The 21,445-nt window shown below is 46.5% G+C and overlaps 1 protein-coding gene across 8 annotated transcripts in view; it reads left to right on the plus strand.

Moving 5' to 3' along the window:
* The window catches only part of WDR37 (WD repeat domain 37), a 2,160,746-nt gene that overhangs the window by 367,075 nt on the left and 1,772,226 nt on the right, over positions 1 to 21,445 (plus strand). The window lies entirely within an intron of this gene.

Below are 21,445 nucleotides of genomic sequence, written 5' to 3' on the forward strand. Positions count from 1 at the left end.
GATACATAAATGGGGAAATTATTGTTAGCTAATGCTACACACTACCGCAAGGCCGAGAGCTAAATCCGTAAACTTGACTCACCAGTGGAGGGATGTGGACGAATAGAGTGGGAATAGCGGTTGAGAGCAATTTTCGCTTCGCTCGCGGTGTGTTCTTCTTTATTAGCAATGATGTGGAGTACATGTCTGAGCTAAAGTGCCTGCTGCAGATGCGGTATCGATCACCCCTCTTGTCCGCAAAGACTTCTAGGACTCTACTTTCAAGCTCAGATGGTGGATATCCGCAATATCGGACCCATTCTCTTATCTGATCTATTGTCTTAGGGAAAACATGCATTATAGTACCTTTTAGATTTTTTATGGGTCTTCGAAGGGCAACCGCCAATGGAACAGGCAGGCATTGTGGAAAGTTCTGAAAAGTAAAGATCAACAATTCTCAATGAATACCAATGTGTTAAAAAATTAAATGACACATAAAAGGTTCAATGCAAGGTTCGTTTTGGTTCTTGGAACCTAACATTCACATGCGGATAAGTATTTGAATAACTTTAAAAAAATAGAAAAATAATTTGACTAAACTCAGAACATGTGACTAGTTCCTTGCATGTACTGTCTTGAACGAAAAGAAAACATGGATGCAATTTGATGACTACTAGCAAATAGATATAAATTAAAAAATTGGACGCAAAATGATTATGGTACATGGCCTTACCTTGACGAACAAACAGTTAGATGCAGGGATCAGAGTAGTTTCTTGTCGTAGAACAGGGAGCAGTTCACAGGTTGCAAACTGACGAGTTTGCTCGAAGTGGTCACGGAAGTTCACAGAGACGAAGAGCAGATAACCAGCACCTTCACGGGTTGACTAGCAAAGCGCAAAGAAGTTCTCATTAGAAATATGAAGTGGGTTATAAAGAATTCGAAACAGGGGTGTGTTTGTGAATGAATGACGTGTATATGTCGTGGCATTATGCGGTTTGCAGGGGGGCGTCCAGCGTGAGGGGGGATGCTTGGCAGGAGACACGGGGTCTGGAGGTAGACATGGGAACAACAACCCATGCTCTATAGACCACTTTGAAGTGTACATGGTCTTTGGCACCTCTTGGCCTTTATCGCTCCCTGACAGCTCCACTTGCCAGCGCAAGTACCCCGGTGCGAACTGCCTTTAATAGGGCGGGGGTGGATTGGGGCGGTGGTCGTGCAGACAAGACACAGGGAGACTCGTGAATGGAGACACACTTATGTGGATTGCAGGGGGGCGTCCAGCGTGAGTGGGGATGCTTGGCAGGAGACACGGGGTCTGGAGGTAGACATGGGAACAACAACCCATGCTCTATAGACCACTTTGAAGTGTACATGGTCTTTGGCACCTCTTGGCCTTTATCGCTCCCTGACAGCTCCACTTGCCAGCGCAAGTACCCCGGTGCGAACTGCCTTTGATAGGGCGGGGGGGTGGATTGGGGCGGTGGTCGTGCAGACAAGACTCGTTTGCCGCAGGGCCTCACCAAGGAGAGGCCATCTAACTGCATGTAAGAGGCAGGCTGCAGGATCTAGTACTTGGAAGGCAGGGGGGTGAGTTTATAAATACCTCACCCTCCCAGGAGAATATATGGGTGCAGTTGTGGTGCAGACATGTGGTGTGACAAGACAAGGCACAGGAAGACTATTCAATGGAGACACACTAGATTCATTTAAAAAATCAAAACAACCATTGTTAAAATATATGTTGGGTTTTATTTTAGATCTTAATTTCAATTGAACATAAATAATAAACATTACACATTGTAAAGTTCCGGTTGCAGCACATCCAGGGAAAATCTGCGGTATTGTCCACTTTCGCTGGGGAAATGTTGTCTAATGGCAAGTACCGCACAGGCAGGTATTACTCTCCGAACGCGGTGTCCGAGCCTCCCGTGAAGCCACCAAGTGAAGCAACGATAGGCCACCAGCCTGTACCACCTGTGAAAAAGAAAGATGCAAACTGTATTAAAATGACAAAACTTTCTTATCAATGTCGATTCAGGTAAAAAATGTCATTCTGCTTTGAAAAAAATTCTATCTAGAAAATGCACAATATGGAACCAATTTACATGCCTTCGAATGATATGTAGATGTAATTTTATATGTGGGAGACGACCATGAAATAGTAGTGGCATCACTGACATCACAACCAGAGTATACTTACTCATTACTCGGATTACGCGGACGAACAGTGCCGCGAAGTTCGTGCATAAGCACCATCATCATCCTCAACACGGTCCGTGAGAGGCAGGCTTCCCTGAACTCTGGCAGCTCGGTGATGCATTGCGGACTTCGCTCGCCTTCCGAAATGTAGGCCAAGCACCCGGAATTTTCACGGCAGCAGCAGTTCTCCTCCTCAGTTGGCATTAGCTTGCACCGATTGCACGTGCACCAGGTGGAGACGCCGTCCATGCGACATGGTCCAGGCTCTTCATCCGTTGACTGGTCCTCCCAACTGCCGTCCGAATCCCCATCGTTTTCGCGTGCTTGCCTTTCCAGTAGTTCCCCCTCGGTGTACTCGGGCTCGTACATATACGGCATTATTGTAGCCATTGTGTGGTAAAGAAAGTAAAATAATTTACAGAGATGGTACTGAGCTGACCAGAGCACAGAAACGAGTCACAGAATACTCAAAGTAACACAGAGAGAGTAATGGAATCGAAAATCTGCTGCTGTGTGTTGTGAAACGGTGTGTTTATTCTTATTGAGGAAAGAGGCGTCCTGCCATTTCCATGGCGACACTTCATTAGCTGAGGCGCAGCGATTGTTGACACGAAACGTGCTTTGGCGTTGGAAAATGGGCGGTACGCGTCTGCTGATGTCAGGCTCAGGGGCGGGGGATTTGATTTAGTGCCGCAAACGCAGGTGAGCTAGGTCGATGGGGGGAAATTATAGGATTATCACAAAATGGCGGCTGATTTCGAGTGCGTTAATGGACGAAAAGTCAGGTAAGGTCCATAGGAAAGTTTTCTACGATCTACCGATTTATGCTTAAAAACACATGGCCGAACCGTAGGGACAATAAAAAAAAAAGTCCCGGAACTATCCTTTAAGCTCAATTCCATTGAATGTGGTGCCTTGTCGCTTGTTTTGAGACTTGAAATTACATATGTGATGTTCCAAATCTTTGCACTTTTTAAGGAGCTGGTCTGCCTCCTGACACAGGTAAGTGTTTTCATTGCGCATTTTATTAATCATGTTCTGCATCTCGCTCATCTGTATTTGGCATTCATTAAACTTTGTCCCGCTTGTCCCTTTCTTGAAACATTTTAGCTATCTCTTGTTAAACAGTTTGGAGCTCACCTTCTTTCTCTAGATTCTCTTTGTAAACCTTGCATCTCTAAAATAGTCTCCTCTTTGTCTTGTGGCTTACCAACCCTTTCAGGTGTTTTAATTCTTGTTCACTGTCCTCAAACTCTTTTCTTCTTTGAGACAATTGGGTGCCAAATTCATTGCATTTTGATTGCATGTCTTTTTGACATACCTCCAGTTCTGCTTTTAACGTTTTCGCCTGTTCACTAGCTCCATCTAATTCGACTTTTAGTCTGCTAATTAGCCTAGCATCATTTTCTTGCATTCGCAGAGACCTATTGAAAATGGACCATGTTTTGGCACAGAGCCATATCAAACAGTCTCTCTCTGAATGTTTGTCAGCAGCATTAAATAATCTCAGAAGATAGACCTGAATTATGCTGCACTCTTCAAAAATGCTGTCCAGTGGTTGTTTCTGAACTTCCCCATAGTTGCGGTCATGCCATTCTATGGCATCATTTGATGACCATTTCCATGTGCATATAATTTTGCTTCTAAGTATTTCACCAATTCAGGGAATGTGACATCAATTTGAGACATCTGAGATTCCACTATCAGTGTCACACTGATCTCACAAAATGAGTTCCCTTTAATGCACGTATGGTGGTGTGGGACACACTTGCCACGCCCAGTAGTCGCTCTACAGTCTGTTCTCACAAGGTCAACGCACCATATTTGTAGGAGGTTTTGTCTTTTGGGACCAATTCTGGATTTGACAGTATTTTCTTACCGCAATATGTTGGCAGTATTTTGGCGTTACACTGGCCTTACCATTAGGGTAATACTGAACTACCTCTATTTTTTTTCTTTAATAACACAATTTATTGTTTTGATTTATATAACATTTTACAACGACAAACATCAAATTTGGGTCAAAGGACCCTCAACAAAATATCATTCACACCTTTGAAATCGGTCTCGGGAGCTCCACCATCATTCGCAGAAAGAGTCTTTCAGGTTGTATCCTATACCATCTACTTAGAGTTAAGTACGTGCAGCTGCCTGGTTTACTGCATGTCTTCCCATTTTTGCCATATTTTTTCAGCCTTTCTTGGGCAGCCTCTGGCTGTGTATACTCTGCGTTCCATCATGATGCACATGTTCACATCCACAGCCCATTGTTCGTATTGCGGGGATTTTGCTGAATAGTTTCGCAATGTTCCTTTTTATAAGCGCTGTGGTTGCTGACAAACAGTTTTTCATATCTGAATAGGTCTTCCTCGCCTTCCATCCCAAGTAGCAGTACTTTCGGGTCTCTATGAATCTCTTTCCCCAGTACTTGTGTAAGCTCATCACAACATTGTTGCCAGTATTGTTGGATTTGATCACAACCCCACAGTATGTGGAAGAAGGTGCCCTCCCCTTTTTTTACAGCGTAGGCAGAGCGGATCGGTAGCCCTCCCCCATCTGTGGAGCGCGACCTTGGGGTAATATATTCTATGCAGGATTTTAAATTGTATGAGTTGGAGTCTAGCAGAGATCGCCACCTCATGTGGGTACATTAGGCTCGTTACCCAGTCTTCTGGTTGAATGGCTCCAACTTCCCGCTCCCATTTTGTTTTTAAGCTCAACAGTTCAGTGGTGGCGAAAGATGTTATGACAGTATATATTGTGGATGTTATTTTGGTGTCAATTCGTTCTTGAACTATGTTCTTCTCAAGGGGGATGCTTTCTGGCATGTCCGCTAGGTCTGGGAGGTGGGGGTCTTAGTGCGTGTCGTAATTGTGTGTAGTGGTAGTGTTCCGTAAGTGGAAGGTGGAAGCGAGTTGTTAGAGATTCAAAGGGCGCCAACCCACCTTCAACTATTACATCTCCGACTGTGGTGATTCCTTGGTTTACCCAATGGTGCCATTTCGGGAGTTTGTTCAGTTCAAAAAGGTTGCTGTTTCCCCACAGTGGTTGTAAAGGGGGGATTTTTGCGTCCCAGCCTATGTGCTTGTGTGTCTCTTTCTAGATTTGTGAGATGTGTGAATGCATGGTTTGGGGGTTTCTGGGGTTCGTTATTCGATAAAGATGTTAAAGTTGGGTGCCATCTGGACCTCCAGTGTTCGTCATCCTGTTGTGTGGCAGTGATGTATCTCCGTGTAACAGGTCATTAACCACGGCCATTTTACTGGCCCAGTAGTAGGATTGTAAATGCAGGAGGCCAATCCCTCCCCCGCCCCCAACGACTCCTCTTCTGTAATATCTTTTTCTAAGGGGGTCTGTTGGGCTGGGGTAAGGGTGGGAAGAGTAATTTCGTTCAATATAGCAGTACTTGCTGGCGTTTCGGGAGACTTATATAATCCTGCATAGTAGGAGGCAAAGCTTTCGGCTATGTCTTTATCGGTCACTAGTTTCTCGGAGCTCTCCATTACGATCGCTCTGACTTGGCGATTGCCCTCGTCCCTTTTTACTAGCCATGCCAGTATTTTGCCGGCCTTGTCCCCTGTCTCATATATCTCGGCCAGCATCATTCTGTGGTCTTGCTTGGCACAGTCTAGCGCTATAATTTGGAGGCGTTTTTGTGCTAGTGTTAGTAGGCGGTGGGTATTTGGTTGGTCAAGGATCAAGTGATCCGCCTCAGCCTGTGTGACTTGTTGCTCGGCCTCAAAAAGCTCCTGTCTGTGTTTTTTCCTATGTGCAACAGCCCAGGAGATGATCTCACCACGTAGTACTGGTTTAAGGGCTTCCCATAGTACAATTGGATTATCAACGGAACCAGTGTTTGTTTCAAAGTATCTTGTGGTAGCTGTTTGCATTTGTTCTAGGAACTCTGGGAATACCAAGTAGTAATTGTTCAGGTGCCAAGTGGGGGGGAGGGGGGAGGGGAGGACGTGGTCTGGTTGTGTACAGGTCAATGACCAGAGGGAAGTGATCTGATATACCTCGGGGTAGTGGGGTTGAGCTTCCGACCTTATGTGTGTCTGGTGCTGGGAGAAAGAAGTAGTCCAGGCGCGATAGTGAGGCATGTGCTCCAGAGTGGAATGAGTATTTTCTCGCGCCTGGGTGTAAGTCCCTCCACACATCACGTAGTCCCAGTGCTGCCGTGAAGGTGGCAAGCTTGGTGCGATTGGCGGGGTTCCTCCCCCTTAAGTGTGTACCGTCTGTTTCTACATCCATGACTTCATTGAAGTCCCCACCAATGACTAGCAGGTCGGATTCATCTCCTGTGATTACGGGCGTGATGTCAGCGATGAGTGCGGGTAGTAGCGTTGGTGTCGCATAGACCGCTAGCATTGCCATGGTCTGATTCCATAGCTCTACTGTGACATATACATATCTCCCGCTAGGGTCTTGTGTGACTTTCATAAGGGTAAGAGGTGTAACCTTTTATGTACTAGTAGGAGGACGCCACGGGAACCCATGATGAACCCGGCGTGTACCGCCAGTCTGTAGTTGGTGCGTTTGAATAGGTTACATGTGGTGCCTGCGAGGTGAAAGGCTACATCCGGTGTGTTCCTGTTTAGGAATTGCATGACCAGTCGTCTCTTAATCCCTCCACCGAGGCCGTTAACGTTCCAGGTCAGAAACGTAAGGGTCCTGACTTCAGTACTGTTAGGCGCCATTGGTCTTTGTATTCGGGATTGCAGGTGTACTGTCATGCATTACGCGTGGATGTAGTGGTGTTCGTTTTGCGGTGTGTAGGACCTTCCCAGGATGTGTAGGTGTACACTCCGGGACCCATATGGTGAGGAACATATATACAATAAACCAACCCATCCCCCTCCCCAACTAGAAGTATCTGTCGCCTAAACTTCTCACAACAACTAAGGCTGGTCCTAGTGGCCAGCAGTTAAACAATTAACAATCTACGGGAGGGCCCAACTTTGCTGCGGCTGTCAATGTTCCGATCTTGAGGTGTGTGCGCTGTCAGTCTTTGTTCGGTAGATGTCATCCATGATCATCCCATCCCTTCGTCCTGGGGGTTTCCCAGTGGTTGTTGTTGTGGTGGCGGCGGGTTTCGTTCCTGGGGGACCCGAGGGTTCCTCTGTCTGTTGCTTCTCGCAGCACTCCAGTCCCCTTCAATGTGCTGCTCCGCCCATTTCCAGGCCTGTTTTGGATCCTCAAAGTGGACGGTCGTTCCTTTATGATGTATTTTGAGTTGTGCTGGGAACAAGAGACCGTATTTGACATTGAGTTAGTAGTTGCTTTTTTAGCTGGTCAAAAGATTGTCTGGCTTTCTGGACTTCCCTTGTGTAGTCCGGGAAGAAAGCGATTTTTGCTCTGTTGTAAGTCAATGTGCCCTTGGCTCTTGCCCTCTGGAGTAATGCATCACAATCTCTGTAGTTAAGAAGCTTTGCAATCACGGTGCGGGGAGGTGCACCCGGAATCGGTTTGCCAGAGGGCATGCGGTGTGCTCTTTCAATCGAAAAGAATTTTAAAAAAGCATCAGGTTCAAACATGTCTGTGAGCCATTGTTCAAGGAAAGTCTCCATGTTTGCCCCTTCTGCGTTTTCAGGTAAGCCGAGGATCCTGACGTTGTTGCGCCTTGACCTGCCTTTGCTGTCGTCCACCACGTTGGCCATTGTTTTGAGCTCCATTTTGATGCTGGCCAGTTGGTGTTGTAGATTGCGCATTTCATCCTCGGTGTTGAAGATGCGCTGTTCTGCTTCCCCGGTGCGAGATGTCAGTTCTTGTAGGTCGTGGCGGAGGAGTGACATGTCCATACTTATGCCGTCAATATTTTGCTCCATGGAAGCCTGGGAGTCATCTATGGTGGCCATGACATCTTTCAGTGATATCGCGGCTTCTGAGTCAGGGGTGTCGGTGGTTGGGTCCGGCTCTTCTTGGTATTGTGTGGCTGATGTGGTGTACTGGTCCATTTTATGTTGTATAGAATGCTTCTTGGTTTTCTTTGCCCATAGTAACTGTGGGTTTTCCCAGCTCCGGGTGTAAGCTCCTTCCCTCCGCGGCGTTATGGATCTCTGTCGATGTTTGCGGAGTGTTGGCACTGGGCAGTGGTGGGGGGAACGTTTCCCCTAGGTTGGATTGCTGGGTGTTGGGGACCGGGAGTTGTAGTGGTTCTTATAGTGGCGCCAGGGCATCCTTGTTGAGGCTTTAGGTTTCTTCCTGGGGCCGTGGTACTCGGGGAGTACTACCCTGCTAGTGATTGGGCGCGGGTTGTCATCCAGGGTGATTCAGCGGGATCCAACACAGCCGGTTGCCTCAGTGGGTCCCGGGCGGGGGGGGGGCGGAAGCACGCCTCTGTATTTTAATAATACTCTGGTTGATGTTTCAGCATTGTTTCCTGTCAGTAATGAGTCTACTCTTCGCTGTGGATCCCAGGGTGGGGGGGACCAGTTGTCTTGGGGTGCTGCTGTTTCACGCGTTTGTCAGCGTCTCTTCGGTGTTCCCACTTTCTGGGGTGCCCCAGGTGTCACTTTTGCACCCCTTTGCTGATGCCTCAGTGCTTTGTTTGGGTCCATAGGGGGTTCAAGCTCCATGCCTCGATTTGTGTACTGTGCCTTGAGTGTGAGGGGCAGGGTTCCCTCTGTTACCCAGCCGCCAGCATCTGTCTGTGCAGGGCGTCACCCGCCTGCTGGGACACCAGCAGGGCAGAGAGCAGTTTTGCCCCTGGTCGCCAGCATCTTATGTGCGCTGCGCCACGGGGTCCGTGTCTCCAGCGGGTTGGCCAAGATCTTCCAGCGGGTCTCCGTGTAGGAAGGGGAGCCCCGCTCACACGATAGGCTGCCTGGTGTCCGCTATGGTCCTGGGCAGGACGGGAGGGTGAAAGCACCTACCCTGCGGCAGCGTGTTGACATCTCTGGTGCTCGTACTCCGTCAGCGGATTCCGGCCAGAGCGGGCTATCGGCATCCTCCAGGGGCCCTCAGTGGATCACCAGCATGCTTCGCTCCGGTGGCGGGGTCTTGGGTGGGTTATATTTTATGGGTACTGTCAATCGCACAGGCTCCGGCGTGGTCTCCTCCGATGTTGTGTATCGCGTTGGCTCCCTCGGTATCGGGCTTAAGGGGTAGGTCTTGGCAGGCGGCCATCTTAGCTTCTCCTTCTCGGGCTCCGCAGCGATTTTCCAGGGGCCGTTTGTGCTGGAACGTGTGCATGGTTTTGGATGAATTTATCAGCCGCGGTTGTGACGGGGTGAGTGATATCAGCAGTGGTCTTCTGGGTGCTGCACAGATTCAGATTCGGGCTGTATTACCAGGATATTCATGGGCGGCCACAGGAGAAATGAAGGTTCACGTCTACATTGCTTCGTTGCTGGCCACGCCCCCCCCCAGTATTACCCTATGTTGGTGATAATATAGTGTTAGCTTCCATTGGCGGTAATTTTTGTGGTATCTTACTGTGATGGTATTTTAGAATTCTCTTATTTTTGTGGTATAGTGGTGAGCATGTCTTTTATACTACCACCCCATCATAGAACACTCTCCCTCATTACAATTGTGACCCACTTTGGCTGACTGCAAGTACTCCGTGGACCTAGCGCACCTTTAGGGAACCCAGTGAGTTTATTCAGAATGCCACATATTGCATGTAACTCGCGTTACTGACTTATTTACATTCAGTAACCTGTGCGCTCTGGGGTACTGTCTTCTCTTCAGCATGCAGAGAAAACACATCCATACACACACATAACCTTCTATCTTGCTTATTTGTATACATTTACTCTTTTTTTTTACTAACTTTGTCCCAGGTGGTAAATGGGGTAACCAAATTTACCACAGTGGTGTAACACTAGGATCACCCCTTGACTTTCCCACTGACCGAATAATCATCAGAGGCAAAAATAAAAACGAAGCAACAGCCTTGTTCTGTTCTATTTTTTTATGCTATTATGGTTTGATTACTACCATTATGTTGCACCAATAGAAAGATAAAACAATACATCACATAATCTCAGAGAGATGGAAAAACACATGGCAACATGGAAGAAATAAAGTGTATGCAATTTTTCTGAAACAAATGCAGCAAGAAAGAGATCAAAATAAAACACATCGCAAAATGAACTTCGTGTGCATCACTTTCTTACCCAGTGCAGAAATGCAGATAGAAACATGAAACATATTTTATAAACCTATCTCACTACGCTGTCTGCCAATAAGTACAATGCATATCATACATTATCACGCTCCTCATTTTTAAGACCTGACTCTCATAATTGTGCGAAGTCTGAATCTTTTGCTGCCGGAGCTTTAGCTATTCGAACCTCCCTCGCACAGCTCAGACACTGCCTTCGGAATTTCTTCTACTTCAATGCCAGCAGCCCGACACCCCTTCTACATGGCCTGCCAGCTGTTTTCAAAACTGCATTCCCGGAGCCCCGTCCAGGAAGCCACCAACAGCATTCGAGTCTCTGGAAGGATTGACTCTCTCCCCAGCTCAGCTGATTAAAAAAACTCTGGCTGTCTGTCAAACTCAGATCAGCCTTCTTTGACCTCACACTACCACCTCTTGATTCCTACCAATTATATTACAAGAATTTGTATGTATCAATTCATTTCCTGCGAGGACAATGGAAGTTCACAGCCTGCATAAAAAAACTTGCACCAAATAAACAGCCTTTCTGCTTTTTTTTATCGTGCATCTCCCCATGGAAAAACACAAACAGAAATTACTTTCAAACTGTGCCTACCGAACTGCATTATAAAGTTAATTGGGACAGTTAATTGGTTAGTGGATTTTTTTATTAGTTGTTAGTTGGTTACATATTTCCAATGCAATTCCACACAGAAATAAATGTATCCCATTTGTAAATATGCACGCTTCTACCTTTTTAAAATGACTGCCCCCTTTACTGAATGCTTTTGAAATCATGCTTGCTGGCATGCTGCTAAAAAAAGTTAAGCTAAATATTTTTAACAATAATGCTTGTTGGCTTATTGCTAGAAAGCTGGCCCTTGCACCCATTTTGAAAAAGCTGCATCTACATACTAAACAATGAAACCCCCACTTTTACTTCCCTTTGAATCTGTACACATGTGCTGTTGTTTGCACAAATATTTCATGCATTAATATATCCCTACACCTGAAAGAGAGCTGCGTGTCATCCACATCACACTGAAAGTTAGAGGTAAAGGTAGAGATCATGTGGGCCAAGGGGGGCATTTAGGTATTGAAGAACCAGGGGAAAGGTTAGATCACTGGGGGACACCACAAGTAGAGAGTGGTAGAAGAGAGAAAGTGCCAGAGTTCTACTTGGGAGGGCTGGTCAGATAGAAAGGAGGCGAGCCACGTCAGGACCTGATCAGTGATGCCCAGGATATCACAGAGCCTCGTGATCGGGATGTTGTGGTTTACCGTATCGCAAGCAGAAGAGAGGTCGAGAAGAATTAGGACAGAGGGCGAGTTGGAGTCAAGATTTGAGAGCAGGTCTTCACGGGTGTTCAGAAGAGCTGTTTCCATGCCTCTGGTTGCTCTAAAGCCAGACTGATGGTCATGGAGAAAACCAACAGATTCAGTGTGGAGGGTAAGTTGAGTGATAGCCAGCTTCTCCAGGAGTTTTCCCAGGAAAGGGCTGATGGAGATTGGGCGATAGTTCGCCGGAATGGACGGGTCAGCAGAGTTTTTTGAGCAGAGGATGCACAAGAGAGTACTTTAGAGGAGAGGGGAAAACTCCAGTGGCGAAAGAGAGGTTGCAGAAGTTGGCCAAGGTTGGAGCGAGAGTGTCCATATTGTCCTTGATGATTTTTGAGGGGCAGGTGTCCACCTGTTTGGAGGAGGCTTTCATAGACCAGACTTGTGTAGACACCTCATCAGGTGTGACAGGGAAGAGGGAGGAGAGGAGAGGGGGAGAGGTGTGGGTAGCGAGGGGGGGGGGCCAAGAGATGTTGGTGCAGGAAGTGGAGCAGAAGAGAGGGAGGACAGGATGTCCTGTGGTTTGGTGGTGAAGTGTGCGGCCATTGCCGAGCAAAGGGCCTGGGTAGGTGTAGTAGAGGATGCAGCTGCAGTAGGGTTGGCCAGTTACTTGCAGACTTTGAATAGTTTGACCGTGTTGTTGGACGCCGCAGAGATGCACGATTGAAGGTGGACTCTTTTCTTGCAGCGGATGCAGAGTCTCTATTGCCTTTGAAGAAGGCGGCTGGCCATTGTCAGAGGGTGTACTTGAAGATCCCCCATTTTTCGTTCCGCTGCTTTATACTTGCGTTTAAGGGCAGCCAGATTGGAGTCGTACCAAGAGTTGCACTTTTTGCCAGGCTTCAGTCTGACCCTCATTCCTGTCTCTGTTCCAGGCATACCTTCACTGTTCTGCTTTGTGCTGCCTTCTGAGGTCCAACAGTTCTTAGGGGATCCTTTGTGTACGTCCTGCCAAAGCTGAATCACAGAGCGGGTCTTATCATCCGGCCATCCCAATGCCACCCTGGTTCCATCACTCAGACATTGACATTGGACTTAAGTCACATTTCACAATATTGAACTGTTGTAAAACACTTTAATTTGTAACTCTGGCATGTTTAAATTGGGGTAGCATTGGTGTTTGTTTTTTAGCCAAAAAGATGCAAGTGGATTTGGAGTACATAACATAAAACTGTAGGGGAAGTGAAGCTCGTTGATCTAGATATACATCTTGATTCCCTTTCGGACCACCTTGAAATGGAGATCTCCAATATGACCCTTTTTAATGAGGTAAGTACTTCTCATTCTAATTCTTATGATGCTAATATGTCAGAGGAAAATGAGCTTGTTAAATAGTCGTTAACCGATCGCTCATACGAGTAGATTGTCTCATTGAATATTTTGTTTGTGCTGAAAGGTTTTGGACCTGGACTCTCCCTTGTTCCAATGATGACATCATAGTATTACAAGAAACATGTGCTCAGTCATGTTTTTCTATCAGTGTTTACTTCCCGTTTTACCCCAGCAGTACTCGCAGGCAGTAGTTGTGCTGTAACAAAGGTGTGCATGTATGTATTTTGTGACAGTCGGGGCTCTTGCCCTGTCAAGAGGGGATGGGGACCCCTCTCAAGCTGGGGTAGGAGGTCTACCAGGGTACTCGCCAGAGCCAGCCCTGCCCCAGAGATGGGGATGAGTGAGTAGGAATGGTGTCTTTCTTGGTCCCTTTGGGCCTGGTTCTATGCATCAAGTACTGGTGTGAAGTACCAGATAAGTACCGCTTGCCGCTCTCCCCCGTGCCTCTTGGACCTGTTTATTGGACTATTCTACATTTGCGATACATTTTGCTGTGAAAACTCGTGGCGAGTGACGAGCCCTCTACCCCCCCCCCCCACTTCCTGGGGAAGCTACAATATTCACCGGGTGCGCTCACTCACTGGGGTGAAGTACCGGAGAAGTACTGCTTTGCCTCTCTTCCCTGTGCCTCCTGGACCTGTTCATTGGACTTTTCTACATTAGCGGTATAATTGCACCTAGAACTCTCTTATAATTGCTGGGTCACTTACTCAACCTTCATACTAATAGTATTTTGCATCATTATTGTTTAGATACATTTTGCTGTGAAAACCCGTGGCGAGTGACAAGCCCCACCCACTTCTTGAGGAAGCTACAAAATTCACCAGGCACGTGCACCAGGGTGAAGTACTGGAAAAGTTCTGTTTTGCCGCTTCGCAGAAGCGGTGTCTCCGATACTTCGCCTCTGTCCGTGTTCAACGGCATTGTCTCTGATTTAGCTATTTCCCTTGTTTTGTATTTGAAAACTGTATCAACGTTCTGCTCTGTGAGTGTATGCGAAGGAAACTTTAAATTCCAGGGTGCTAACTATCTACAACAACTCTCCCTGAGTAGCAAAGCCTTACTATTTGGAGGTCGGCGTATTTGTGTAAAATAAGGCATGCCCACCACTAACGAATCTGCCAAACATTCCGGACGATAAACATGTTTGTCACTGAAAAAAATAAAGGTGGGTTCCTTGATTCCAAAATTCCCCCTCCCCAGGTTCCCCCTCGCGCATGATAAAAATGCATGCGCCCAACCCTAGTATTAAACATTTCTATCAGGTGGGGGAAATTAAATCTTCAAAAAGTCAAGGGCTGTTGCTCCAACAGAAATCCATAGATTCCCTGATGCGACACAAAGAAAACAGTGTGATTGTGATTACAGATTCATTAATCACAGCTGGTTTCACTGGCACTCCTCCTTTGACTTTGACAAACGATACATTGATACCCAGCTCAGATGTTATTTTTGAAACGGTGCCAACATGTATTCCCCTGCCTACAGCTTGCGTTTCCCCAACGAAAGAGACGGCCACCGCTACAACCTAATGAACACGCAGGCTCGGCCCGGCCTCCTTTTGCCCTCTCGCTTCTGAAGCGTCTATGCTAAAGAAGCATGAATTTGACCACATTCCAAAGGACCAGTCACATGAGATTCCAATCGTTAAGGCTTTGAATTTTCAAATTGATTTACCTGAACATGAATTGTTGCCTTCTATTCCCAATAGTGATTTGTCTCAATCTCCTATCTTATTTGAAACATTGCCGTAGAACATGTATTCCTTGTCCGCTTCATATGTGCAGCCAACGCCTCGTAAAACTAATCTTCCCTTTTGTTTTGCTATAACTCCCGTAAATCAGACATCATCAATGTCCCTCATTGATATAACCTTGAATGGTATTAATTCTACAATTGTTGCTTTGCTCAAATTGTTTGAAACGCTAGATAGTAAAATAGTCAGCTCTCCGCTAATGGAGCGGGATTCCCGCTTACTAAATATTCTTAAAGAACAAAGTCCAATTCTATCTATATCTCCTAATCCCCCTCTGGATCACAATGCACATGCAGTTATTCCTAATAATGAGAAGCAACGCTCTTCGTTTGTGAAATCCAATAATGCAATGACTTCCACGTTGCCTACTTTTGACAACCTTATACGACCAGTGTAGATCTCCGAGGATTTTACCACATTGCCTCAGGGTGACTCTTCAATTCATATGAATCCAATTGAAGAGAGTCAAAATAAGAAAACTGCTTACACTATCTTTGGCTCAGTTAAAACCAATATAAAGATAACGAATGAAAAAAAAAATTAGTAAAGCACACTCTCAAGGGAAAACACAAAACATGAAACTATCCTCTCAAAAATCTAATGCATCAGCCAAGCAGTTTTTTTCAAAAATATCACTTCCCAAAAACAAACTTGTAAGGCTTCACCAGACATAATTAAGAAATATGTCAAAATTACTCAGAATAAAAGAAAGGACACTGAAGACGCTAGTCAACCCATAGTCTTACGCACACCTTGATGATTTAATTCAACAAGCCGAATGCTATCAAAACGTATCTGTCCCTAAAGACTTATCTATAACATCAGGGACAGTTCAAACCACACACCTAGTTCTTGATTCATCCTTTACAAAACAAAGGAGATCTGAGATTCGAAAAGAAATAGATTGTTATATGTCTAATCAGCACCAATCCCAACAACACAGTAAAATTACTAACATTGATATCCCAATTCATGCTAAAAAGACATCACACTGTAATGACGTGAGTTCCTTACCTGCAAATCAACAATATGATTCCTAAGCAAGCTCCCAATAGAGTCGGTGAAAAGCTTCAGCATTGGGAACAACAATGTCTGTAAGTGCCTCATAGACGGTTACCTGCGATGCACTCACAAGTCGAGAACAAACACATCTTTGAACTTGTGCCACCCCTGCAGCACTTTCGTCAAGTTCCTTTACCAAGTAAACACACAAGGCCATGTAGATCACAATTCCATCATTTAATAATAAAATGTTGCCCAGCGCCTTACCCGGAGTATGACTTAAACCGATCTTCCATCTTGGCGATCTTTGCTGATATTGCAGGGTTAGAAGATGTTGTTTCCTCTGACTTGGACCAAGTCGAGTTCCTAGATGGCTCGGACTTGTCAATAGCAAGGTTATGGATAAAATCTGGCGTAGTATCTATGCAACACCATTTGGAAAGCTAAAGTACAACTCTATGCCTTGGGATTTATAATAATGCAAGATCTCGAGTCGTGAATGTCGCCATCATTTAATGAAAATGTATTTAGAACCATGAACAAGGCACCTTACAATCCTCTGCACATGCCAACTTCTATTTCCAGGAACATTACTTCGAATACCAATGGAACATCAGAAATTCCACATAATTGTGAGGTATGTGCTCTATAACAGCCTGCCCGTCTACCGAACACGAACATTACCCTGGCAAGCTTGAATTTTTTTAACAAACTTTATTTTGTTTCCAAACTCAAGAGCACAGTTGCAATCACATCTATGACAAAAAGCATAGCAGTTTAAACCATTTCTTTACAATTTTCAATACATTCAGATGTAGGCTCTTGGGTTTAACTGTTAAGCTGTCAAACGTTCCCCCTCCCAAAGCCCACCACCCATTCTTCTCTGTTAGTCTTGGCATTGTTCGGTTAAGAAGGTGCACTTGTACAGTTAGGTGCAATGCAAGGGGTAAGTTGTCTATACCAATCTTGCTTGGTCATAGGGTATACTTTGCGAAGAATTCTGGGTTTAAAGTACATTTGTTCCCTGTTAGGGAGAATTCTTTCTTTAGGCTGAATTTCCTAACCTAGTGAGTCCCCCAGCAGCTTTGCTGGATTTCTAGAGTTTGTTTTTTTCCTCCTGCCAAGAGTGAGACTCTTTTTTCCTCCCACTCTTGGACATGATTATGGTATTCCTTTGACTGGTAATGTTTTATGGGCTATGGGGTCCTTTACTCCATAGGGTCTCATGTGTTTTTCCTATGTGTGTTACACAGCATCCTCTGTGCAGTAACACAGGGGTGTCATAGTGACACCCCACCATAGAATCCATACCCTGGGACTGACTACCGTCTCCCAGGGCATGTAAAGTCACCATTGGCTTTACTAGTCCCAAATTATTAACAGAAACCAGTACAAACCATCATATTGTGGACGTACTGGTCGGGGCAATTCGATTGCCACAGGGTCTGTTAGTCGAGGGGGCACGTCTCAGTCCCCCCTGATCGAGTTTTGGCTGGTGGCAGTGGAAACTACTTTTTATATTCGACCGCAAATATTTTCCTATGGGATTTTCCCATTGTTCGAGGCTACCAACTTTAATTATTTAATTCTCGTAGCCTCGAACATACCGCCGGTTTATTTAATTAATATTAATTCGCCGGTTGGTATTTTTTGCCAAGACTCGATTCTAAAATGGGGTTTGTGTTCTCTTCTGTGACTCCAACCCAAGTCGAGCCCTTTGTTCCACTTTTTGGCGGGCTTCTCCACAGTAGCCTCCAAAAGTGGTGCCCTCTGTCTGGGTACCACAGGGGGTGCGGGAGGGGGTTTAGGCACCCTGGACTGAGTTACCTTGGTAACTCAAGTCGCACTCTTGTGTGATTGGCCCAAGTGGAGAGCCGGCCGGATCACCACTTAGCATGTTTGAGTGACAGCTAGGCTGAGTGAATGGGGGTTTTCTGCATAAAAGCAGGGCTTTGGGGACTGGAACTTCAGAAGTCGCCACAGGACCTAAGAATCCGACGAGGGAGAAGCTGAGCCGACCTACCATGACAACACCACCGGTGGAGCCCTGCAGAACCGACTCACCACTTCCCGACGACAGAGAAGATCTCCCGGCTGGAGAGGCTTCTTCCCCTGACTGGCGGGCACAACCAGTTTACCTTTCTTTCTTCGCACCCCAGCCCGGTTTGTGGTCGAACTGCCCGTGCCAAGCACCCCGGCGGCCGGATAGCCACTCACCACTGAACCGCGAATCACCGGACCGCTCCCTGTACCTGAGAAACTCCGCGGCTGGTTTCTTCCCTGGCAGTGCAACGGACTCCTATCTTCCTCCACGACAAGATCCCCTCTTCCCCCGGACGAAGCACCGACTTGCACCCGCTGCCAGGAACAACTGCCCCCGCTGGAGCGTTCTCACCACTTTAAGGTACCGTGTCCGCCAGGCCTCCCTTTCTAAAGATTGCTACAAGGTAATAATAACCCCTTAACCTTCTAGACTGGGCTGGCCGCCTTGACCCTCAAACTGGTCCCTTTCTTTGGTCCAACTCCTTTTTGAACCTTTACAAGACTCTTGTGCACTGCAACCGTGTGACCTTGGACACATTTCGTTTGGATCCTATGAAAGTGGATCCGGCCTCTTGAACTCTAACTTCACGGTTCTACTTTGCCATTCCCTCTTGTTATGTTCTGATAAAAGTGCTGGGATCTGTTTCAACTTGTTCTCTGCTCTTCTCTCCCTTTTTAACGAACTATTAGAGTGCCAGCTATGTTAAGCGCTCACCGCTGTCTGAAAATTAGTGGGGCTTTACTTAAGACTTGTCTAATATTCTTTTAAGGGAGTGTATATCTTTTAGTGACCGTTTTTTTGAATTGCTTATTATTAGTGCCTGTGTGTTTTTCTAGATGTGGTTTTAATTAAATAATTATATCTCTTTTACACCAAGCCCTGGTCAGTGTTTACTTGTTCTACTGTGTTCTCTTGACCTATTGTGAATACTCTGTATACTGCCTAACTCTTCTTGAGGGAAGTCTGACTGTTCAGCCACATCTACCAAGTGAATCTGTGTGGTACAGACTGCTACCAAGTGGGTTTACTGCCAAACACCTGTAGTCCTAAATCTTTTGCAGTGGTCCCAGAGGGAACTGCACAGGTTTCTGCCTAACATTCCCTGTCGTCAGTAAACTCTAATGGGGGCATCCATGTGCTCAAATATTTGAGATACGAGCCATATGCCAATGCTGTCGCCTTCTCCATGGCCATAACTCCCCACAGCCTTACCCAGCACATGGCCACCACCGGCCCCTGCTTATTCTTCCACATGTGTGCTAGGTTGATTCTGGCTGCACTCAGCATGTGGGTTATAAGCATGGCTCTGTTCCCAGTACTTGCATAACTACCTTCCACAGTTTCCCCCAGTAGTACCACCATTGGATCCATGGGGAGCTGCACCCCCACCGCTTCTTTGATGTGTCTCAGGATTTCTTTCCAGTACAACTGTGCTAGCGGGCAAGCCCACCACATATGGATCAAGTCTCCAGTGCCCCCACAGCCCCGCCAACAGAGTGGGGAGTAGCTTGAGTTAATGGAGTGTATGCGTTGTGGCGTCGTATACCATCTTCGATATAGTTTATAGGCTGATTCTTTGAAACACATTTAGACCTTTATGCCATATTTGTCCCCAGGTCTCTAGGGAGATCGGTTTTCCCACATCTTCCTCCCATTTCTTCATGTGTGGTAGGATTTCTTCTGGGTCCACCCCACTAAGTAATCAATATATTCTTGATACCCCCTTTTCAAGTGTCCCTTTCTTTATTATTTACTATATTTACTATAGAGTTCCAACCCTACCAGCTCCGGGGATGCTCCCTCTTTTTGCTATTGTGTTCGTGATCTAATGCCTGATTTGGGTGTAGTGATATTGTTCGGTCTCTGGAATCTGAAATTTCCCTTTGCACCCTTCAAATGTCAGGGGTGCCCCATCTGAATAGAAGTCCCCCAGTGTCAATGTTCGCCCTCCCTTGCAACGGGACCAAAAATGGGGCTGCATGCCTGGTGTAAAGTCTGGGTTATGGGCCATTGGCGTTAGTGGGCCTCCTCCTATCTTGATCTTCTTACCTCGCAATGCCTTGTCCCAATACCACAAAGTGGCTTTAGCTGTTTTCAAGAGTGGTCCCTCTCTCCCTCTGTCTCGCTGCCAAGAGCCCCAGACATTTTAGAGGGACCCCTGTTTCTTCCTTTTCCAGAGTTACCAATCGATTCTGATTTTCCCGAGAAACCCATTGTAGCATTGGTGCCACTTGTGCTGCCCACAAGTATCTGTGGAAGTCTGTTACTTCCCAAACTCCCAATAGCCTGTGGACAAAAAAGGACCTTCCTTGGCACCCTGGGTTTCTTCCCTTTCCAAATGAAGGTTCTAACTTCCCTTTGAAGGTTCTTGATCGCTGGGTTTGGGATCTGCAGCGGGAGTGCCCCCATTACATATAAGAATCTGGGGCGAAGGGACATCTTGATGGCTGTTATACGTGCTGACCAAGACAGTTCCTGCATGTTCCATCTTTTGAGGTCTCTATCGGGGCTTTCAGCAGCCCCGGGATATTTGCCCCATATAACCTCTCATGAGTGGGTGTTCAATGTATTCCTAGATCGGCAATGGACTTCCGTTCCCATTTTACCGGATCTCGACTCTCCCATTCAGTCACTCGCTATGGCTCTTCAGTGATATTGAGTGCCTTCAATTTAGTGTAATTGATATGAAACCCCGAGACCCCAGTGAATTTGTCTAGTAATTTAATGGCTTGGGGAAGTGAGTGGGCTGTGTCTTTTAGAAACATTAGGATGTCATCCGCGTAAAGGGTTATTTTCTGGGGTCCGCACGACCCCACTTCCACCCCTTGTATACCTTGTGCTGTCCGGGTCATTTGTGCCAAGGGCTCATGGCCATGGCAAAAAACAGGGAGAGCGGGCACCCTTACCCTAGTCCCCTTGCAAATTGGGATGCTATCTGTGAGCTGGCCGTTAATCATTAGTCTTGTGATTGGATTCTTATAATTGGCCAAGACCATGCGGGAAAAGACGGGCCCACAACCAAATTTCTCGAGGGTCAATTGTAAGAAGCCCCAATCCAGGCTATCAAAGGCTCTGGAGGCGTCTAGTGCCAACACCGACATGCGTTGCCCAGTCCTTTTTCCCCTTTCAGTGGTGGTTATAGCCCTGCGGATGTTGTCATAGGTGTGATGCCCTTTTACAAAGCCTGCCTGGTCCGGATGAATGATTTCCAGGAGGACGCTAGCCAGTCACTGTGCTAGAATGGTGGAGTAAATCTTCGAATCCCCATTTAACAATGCAATAGGGCGATAGCTTGCTGTAACGCTCACCTGACTCCCACGGAGGCGCTGGCCTGGTTCGCGCTGCTGTGACCTCATCTAAGGTGATGCGCAGGGTTCGGAAGACGGACTGGACCGGGCCCCCAAATCTGGCTTGTCTGGCTCGCAGAAGTATCCTTCTGTAGGCGAAAATAGGGGATTAACTGCGGGGTAATGCAATCGGCATCCCACTTTCCCCTCTCACCCTCCTCGAAACCCTTCTGTGATTCCCCGTAGCGTCTCACCTTAGGGTCTGGAAGGACAAGCTCTCCATCCTGCTTCTGATGCAGGGGCGCGTTGGTATCCAGTTACTTCACTGGATTTTCGGATTGGTGAGAACCAAACTTGCTTGGCTTCCAGGTAAGTTTTTTGATAAGAGGTTCCCC

This window comes from Ambystoma mexicanum, chromosome 2q (genome assembly GCF_040938575.1).
Source record: "Ambystoma mexicanum isolate Mex_15411 chromosome 2q, UKY_AmexF1_1, whole genome shotgun sequence".
Lineage (NCBI taxonomy): Eukaryota > Metazoa > Chordata > Amphibia > Caudata > Ambystomatidae > Ambystoma > Ambystoma mexicanum.